The sequence below is a fragment of the Eubalaena glacialis genome, chromosome 11, assembly GCF_028564815.1.
Source record: "Eubalaena glacialis isolate mEubGla1 chromosome 11, mEubGla1.1.hap2.+ XY, whole genome shotgun sequence".
Classification (NCBI taxonomy): Eukaryota; Metazoa; Chordata; class Mammalia; order Artiodactyla; family Balaenidae; genus Eubalaena; species Eubalaena glacialis.
Genome location: NC_083726.1, coordinates 27,759,618 through 27,765,927, shown reverse-complemented (window position 1 = coordinate 27,765,927; position 6,310 = coordinate 27,759,618). Strand labels below are relative to the sequence as shown.

At 41.7% G+C, this 6,310-nt stretch overlaps 1 non-coding gene across 1 annotated transcript; it reads right to left on the bottom strand.

Moving 5' to 3' along the window:
* Positions 1 to 5,262: 5,262 nt before the first annotated feature.
* On the bottom strand, positions 5,263 to 5,460 carry LOC133101822 (U2 spliceosomal RNA). The gene has a single exon (XR_009702713.1). It is a non-coding gene; the product is annotated as a U2 spliceosomal RNA (small nuclear RNA).
* Positions 5,461 to 6,310: the final 850 nt, after the last annotated feature.

Genomic DNA, 6,310 nt, shown 5'->3' with positions numbered 1-6,310 from the left:
GCCTTCCTTAGGTTCCTAAGCAACTATGATGGGACATGTCAGATTGCATGAAATTTCCTGATTAGACCATGTGACCCAAGCACATCACACTGAAAATAATTCGAATACTCAAAATCGCTTATCCTAGACCCCAGCTGCCAGTTCTTTTCCCACGGCAGATGGATGGGTGGGCCTCCCCGTCTTTGCAAGCAGTATGGTGGGAGTTCTAGGAATAAGACAGACCAAAATAAAAAGTGGGAGAGGATTTGGAAGAAAGCTTGGGAATCTGGTATTTCAGATTCTCTCTCGTGGTACTATGTACATCCCCAAATTCTCTATAAGGGAAGGAAAGTAGCAAAGCATTTAAAAAGAAGCATTTAAACTTCTCTGGCAATTAAGCAGCCTCTGAGTCAGCAAACTCATCTAATAACCTGAGTAACATTTGCGATAACATCGGAGGATTGAAAAAGTATGGGAAGAATCAGGAGCTAGGCTGGTTTATGATCTGAAGAAAGCACAATAATATAACAAAAGCAATAAATTAACATTTTTTGAGGAGGAGTCACTATGTGCTGGGCCCTGTAGGAATTATTATTACCCCCGCTGTACAGATGAGAAAACTGAGGATTCCTAGAGGATTAAGTTAGGTCACAGAGCTAGTAAGTGACATGATTACAGACCAGTCCCATGGATCTGTCAGAGTGTAAGAAAGTGGTTGGTGAGAAAAGGTGAAGAGCAACAAGCTGCTAATGCCAGAATTAGAGCATGACAGGTGCCTCCCTGTGGCATTTCTTATGAGTAGAGCACAGAGATAAGGCTGACAGAAGTGACTGCTTAGTGCAGAAGGGAGCATTTGCCAAATGCAATGTGGTATCCTACCCTGGATATCGGAACAGAAAAAAGACATTACTGAAATATGAAAAAGTCTGGGGTTTAGTTAATAGTCATGTACCAATGTTGGTTTCTTTGTGGTGATAAATGTACCATAATAAGTGAGATGCAGGTAAGGGATACAGGGGAACTCTGTACCATCTTGCAACTTTCCTGTAAATCTGAAATTATCCTAAAATAAAAAGGTTATTTTAAACTTTTTAGAAAGAAAAGAGTATTTGTGACAGGTTCACAAACATTCTTCAGAGTAGTATCATTTAAAATGGAAATGGCAAAGGTAGCACTACATTTCTGTGGCTGGTCATATTTCTCAGCAGACAAGATTATTACTAATGACAATCACAATGACTAACATTATTGAGCACTTATCATTCCAGCCTCCATCCAAAGGATGCCACACACATGCCTGCATGTCATATTCAAGACAACACTTATAAATTAAGAAGGTGTTATTATTATCCCAATTTACAGTTGAGAAAAGCTCTTAGGATAGTGCCTGGAATTTCTGGTAGGCACTATTTTTTTTTATTATTATCATAGAGGTTAAGAAACTGGGCCAGCTTGTGAGCAACAGAGTAACAATTCAAACTAAACCCTAAAAGGCTTCCATTTACTAACTCTATGGCTTGGGCAAGTTTGAAAATCAAAAGAAAGCTAGTAACAGGGAGTGGATTTTAAAATGTGTTGAGAGTTGCATCATAACAACTTAAGTTTACAAACAGACAGTTAATTGTCTATTAAGTATTCAAAATCAATGAGTTAAATTTAATTGAATAATTTGAAGATACCCAGGCTGTATAGTACTATATTGAGGTCAATAAAAAGGGGCTGAAAATTATCTTTCTCAAGAATCCTGGGATACACCTCTGGGTATGAGAACCAAGTAAGAGCAAGCAGAGACAATAAGGAGACGGTCAGCCCCCAAGATCAATGGGAGCCACTAGGAAAAGTGTTTCCAGATCTCCCTTGGGAGTTCAAATGACTACAGCTCACTGGACCAGGCAGATTCCCCTGATGAGAAGTATTTCCTTACGAGGGGAAGCTGGAAGGGCAAATTATGAAGACAGCTTTCCGATGACTGATGTGAAAATGACCGTGGGGAGAAGCGGGAAGGCTGGTCAGCAGCCCTTGCTCATCCACATTCAGTTTAACCCCACACACCTTCATTTAGCATTCTCTTAGCATTGGGGATGACGCTAAGCTCTGGGAAGGATACAAAGGTGAAAAAAATAAAACAGTGCCTAACCTCCTGAATTTACATCTAGCGGTGTATTTCACCAGAAGAAAACCCAGCAACCACGTGATACAGGGAATACCCTGAATTTCAATCTTCACTCTGTGCCTGGTCCAAGTTGTAGGCTTTGTTTGGACCTCAGTAAGAATAATGGCAAATAATACTTGCTGGGGAAGATTGCTGTGAGGATGGAAAATGAGGTAAGTGTCTATAACAATGTCTGACACAGAAAGTGAAGAGGAGTCCATCATAAATCCATGTTGCTTTGCTTTATTTACCCCCAGCAAGAAAGAGAAATCTCTTACTCACACCCCCAGTCACCCACATCTTCATTCCAAATTAGACCTTGACCTCAACTGTTACAGCAAAAGGGAGGTCACAGAGACAAGATAAGAGGCCAAATTTTTGGCTTCAGACACTACAGGAGCCCAAGTCCAAAGAGTATAAAGACGACTTGGGAGGATTTCAAGAATGGACTTTAGAACCTCACCACATTATTGTTACCCACCTGCCCCCCAACCTAGGCACAAAGATGGGGGTGCTGAAATACATACCACACTTGTTGACAGAAAGCTGCTTAGAACCTGAAAAAGTAGATGCCCTTTTCTAATCCATCGGCCCAGATCTGGAGCCGCTTCTAATTTGCACAAGAAATAGGCCAGCAGCAGCCTTGCTCTTCCCCACCCCCATACCTGCCTAAAATGTGACACCCTTGCACTTCTCAATCCAAAACAGGTTGAGAAAACAACAAAATTCTAAGCCTGGAGTCATATAACTTATTATTTTATTCAACAAGTATTTATTCAGCCCCTACTGTGTGCTCTGGAACATTTTCTACTCCCTGGAGCCCCTGGGCTGCCTTTAATCTCTGTTCCACCCCTGTTGGCCCTGCAAACCTCTAGTTTATAATCTATTTACTGTTTCTTAGCCAACGTCCACTTCCTGACAAGCAGGTCTGCCATCCTTTTCCTCCAGAATAGAATATTGTTCTACACTCCCCTGTCCCCCAGGGTTTACCTCTTCCTTCATGGCTTAATTCAAAGCCCTTAATCCCTTCATTGTTCAGATCCTCTTACTTCTCTTCCCCGTATTCTATCACCAATATCTGATCTCAACTCCCCACACAACAGTCCCCAGATAGAACAAAGGGGACTGAAAGAATGTAACTCATTTGCCTGTGGTTACCCAACTCATGAGTAGTCCAATCCAACAAATTCTGTAAAAATAGTAATAGTAATGATAATAGCTAGCACTTGAGAGTGAGATTAGGGACAGGTCACAATTATTAGTAGAGACAAAGTCTAAGGACTGACCATGGGAGTAAGCACCATAAGGTAGGGTCAGGGCAAGGTCATTGGAGGAGGAGAATCAAAAAAAAAAAAAAAACCAAGACCAGATATTGAAAAAGTAACCCATGAGGGTAAAACAATCATCAGGAAGTATGACAGAAGTAGTGTGGAAAAGAGGGATCTGGAGCTATAATCTTAAGGAATGAGGGTGTATGTTGGAAGAAGGATGTGGTAAAAGACTACAAGGTGGGATATAGTCTGATGACTTGAGAGTCAGAGCTGGTAAGGAGAGCTGAGGATGGGGTTGGAAAACGGTCTGGAAGCAGTGATGAGGATACCTCAGGTCTTAATCTGTTTAGGCCACTATAACAAAAATGCCATAATTTGGGTGGCTTATAGACAACCAAAATTTATTTCTCACAGTTCAAGAGGCTGGAAGTCCAAGATCAAGGCGCCAGCAGATTTCGTATATGGTGAAAACTAGCTTCCAGGTTCATAGATGGCTATCTTCTCCCGTGTCCTCATAAGATGGAAGGGGAAGAGGCAGCTCTCTGTGGTCTCTTTTATAAGGGCACTAATCTCATTCATAAGGGCTCCACCCTCATGATCTAATCACCTCCCAAGGCCCCACTTCCTAATAACATCACATTGGGGGTTAGGTTTTAACATACTAATTTGGGGGGGGTCACATTCAGTCCACTGTATGCACCCCGCTTGTAGGCCCATAGTACAAGTGAAATGGAGCAGGACCCTATAGTCCTCCCCGCCCCCTTCCATGTCCTCTGCCTGCCTTTTGTCTGTGGAAAAACTTTAGCCAAAGAATAAGTTTAATCAGAGAAGTGAGAAAATGCAGAAGCAAAGAAAAGCAGTCCAACAAGACTAAATAATAACAGTTTAGTCGTTAAGCATAGTCAAGGACCTTTAGTTCCATCTCAAGGGCTATAGATAATATTCTGAGCCATATCCTGTGAGCTATCTTATAGATACTGAAACCCCCACCAGGTGGAAGAAGTTAACTACATGATGACCAGACTGTAGCCATGACATAAGCTGCCGCAATTCCAAGAATTTGCCTCAAAGAAATGGAGACAAACCGACCCTGGAACTGAAGATTAACTGTACTCAAAACAATTTAAAAAAAAATAATCAAGACCACTGATAACCAATTTCAAGATGACTGTCAGAGCTTACTGTGCTGTTTCTGCATGTAGCCCCCTCCCTCCGTCTATAAATGTTCTTGCCCACTGATTGTCAGTGGGGGGGAGTCAGCCTTTGGACAGGGGTCCACCCTCCCCCTCAGTTGCCAGCATCCACAATAAAGGAAACTTTCCTTTCCACCAACCTTGTCTCTTTATTGGCTTTTGAGCAGTGAGCAGCCGGACCCCACTTTCGGTTACACAAGGAGTGTTGGAGAGAAAATGGCCAACACCTGAAGAAGAACCAGTGTCCGGGCGAGAACCATGTCTCCAGTGTAGCAAGAAGGTGAAGAGAACATTCAGAGAAGTGAGGTATAGAGGGGCTATTGTGAGGTAACTGTGGAAGGGTTTCAAAAGTTGGGGAAGAGTGAGATACAGAGTCAGAAAAGGGACATATGAGGCCATGTGGAGATCAGAGTCCAAAGGTTGAGAGATGATTTGGGAGACCAGGGCTGGCATAAATGGAGAGGAATGCAAGATGGGATTAGCGCAGGACACCAGGTCTGATAGCAGTGGCACAGCTGTGGGTTGGGGCCAGCGGGTGAGGGTTGGCCAGGAACACTCCGAGTTCTTGCCCATTGCAAATTCATAACCTATTGGGGGAGACCCATAAATAGTGAGAGAACAATGCACCCCAGATTACCTTTGGAATTCAAAGACTATGAAAGCCTATAGGAAGGTCACCCAACTCAAAACTCATACAGGGAAGGCCAAGGAAAATGAGAGAGAGGGGGAAAGAGAGAGCGAGAGAGAGAATAGAAATAGAATTCCATAAAATTACCGCCACTACTAGAAAATAATTGAGATGCTTCTCCTATAGCAATGAGTCTTTGTGCTACACTTAATCTTAGCCAAAAGGCCAAGAAGCTATGAAATGAGTCTTTGTACAAATGAACCATAAACTGAAAAAGTTGTGCAGTTTATATTCACATTATTTGAATAGTCTTTGATCTTGTCAGAGTGAAATTTATTGCCTTTGGCTAGAGAACTTTGCAAGATTTACACAGCAAAGGGTGAGTATAATATTATCTTTAATATAGTTGTAAAATTCTGAATAGATATAGAGATTTTCTGAGAGTAAAAAATAGGAAACATTTTAAAAGCTAAGAGTCTAATACATCCCTATCTCTCTATTACCTGAAATGTCTAAAATTACCTCTGGTATTTAGGGTGATGGGTACAGAGAAAGAATTAAATTGATGGAACTTTCCCCAACTCCCCTATCTAAATTAGCCGTACTCTTTCTTTTCTTTTTTTTTTTTAAACATCTTTATTGGAGTATAATTGCTTTACAATGGTGTGTTAGTTTCTGCTTTATAACAAAATGAATCAGCTATACATATACATATATCCCCATATCTCCTCCTTCTTGCGTCTCCCTCCCACCCTCTCTATCCCACCCCTCTAGGTGGTCACAAAGCACCGAGCTGATCTCCCTGTGCTATGTGGCTGCTTCCCACTAGCTAGCTATTTTACATTTGGTAGTGTTAGCCGTACTCTTTCTATGTCAACATTTGTTGAGTGCTTAAATGTACCTCATGTAATCCTCATAACCTTTTTTTCCATTTTTATTACAAAAAATTCAATGCTTAGAAAGATAAAATAACTTGAGAGTGTCCCACAGCTAGTGAACAGCTAAAGCAAATTCACAACTGTCTGTTAAAACCACTGCCTCGGGGCTTCCCTGGTGGCGCAGTGGTTGAGAATCTGCCTGCCAATGC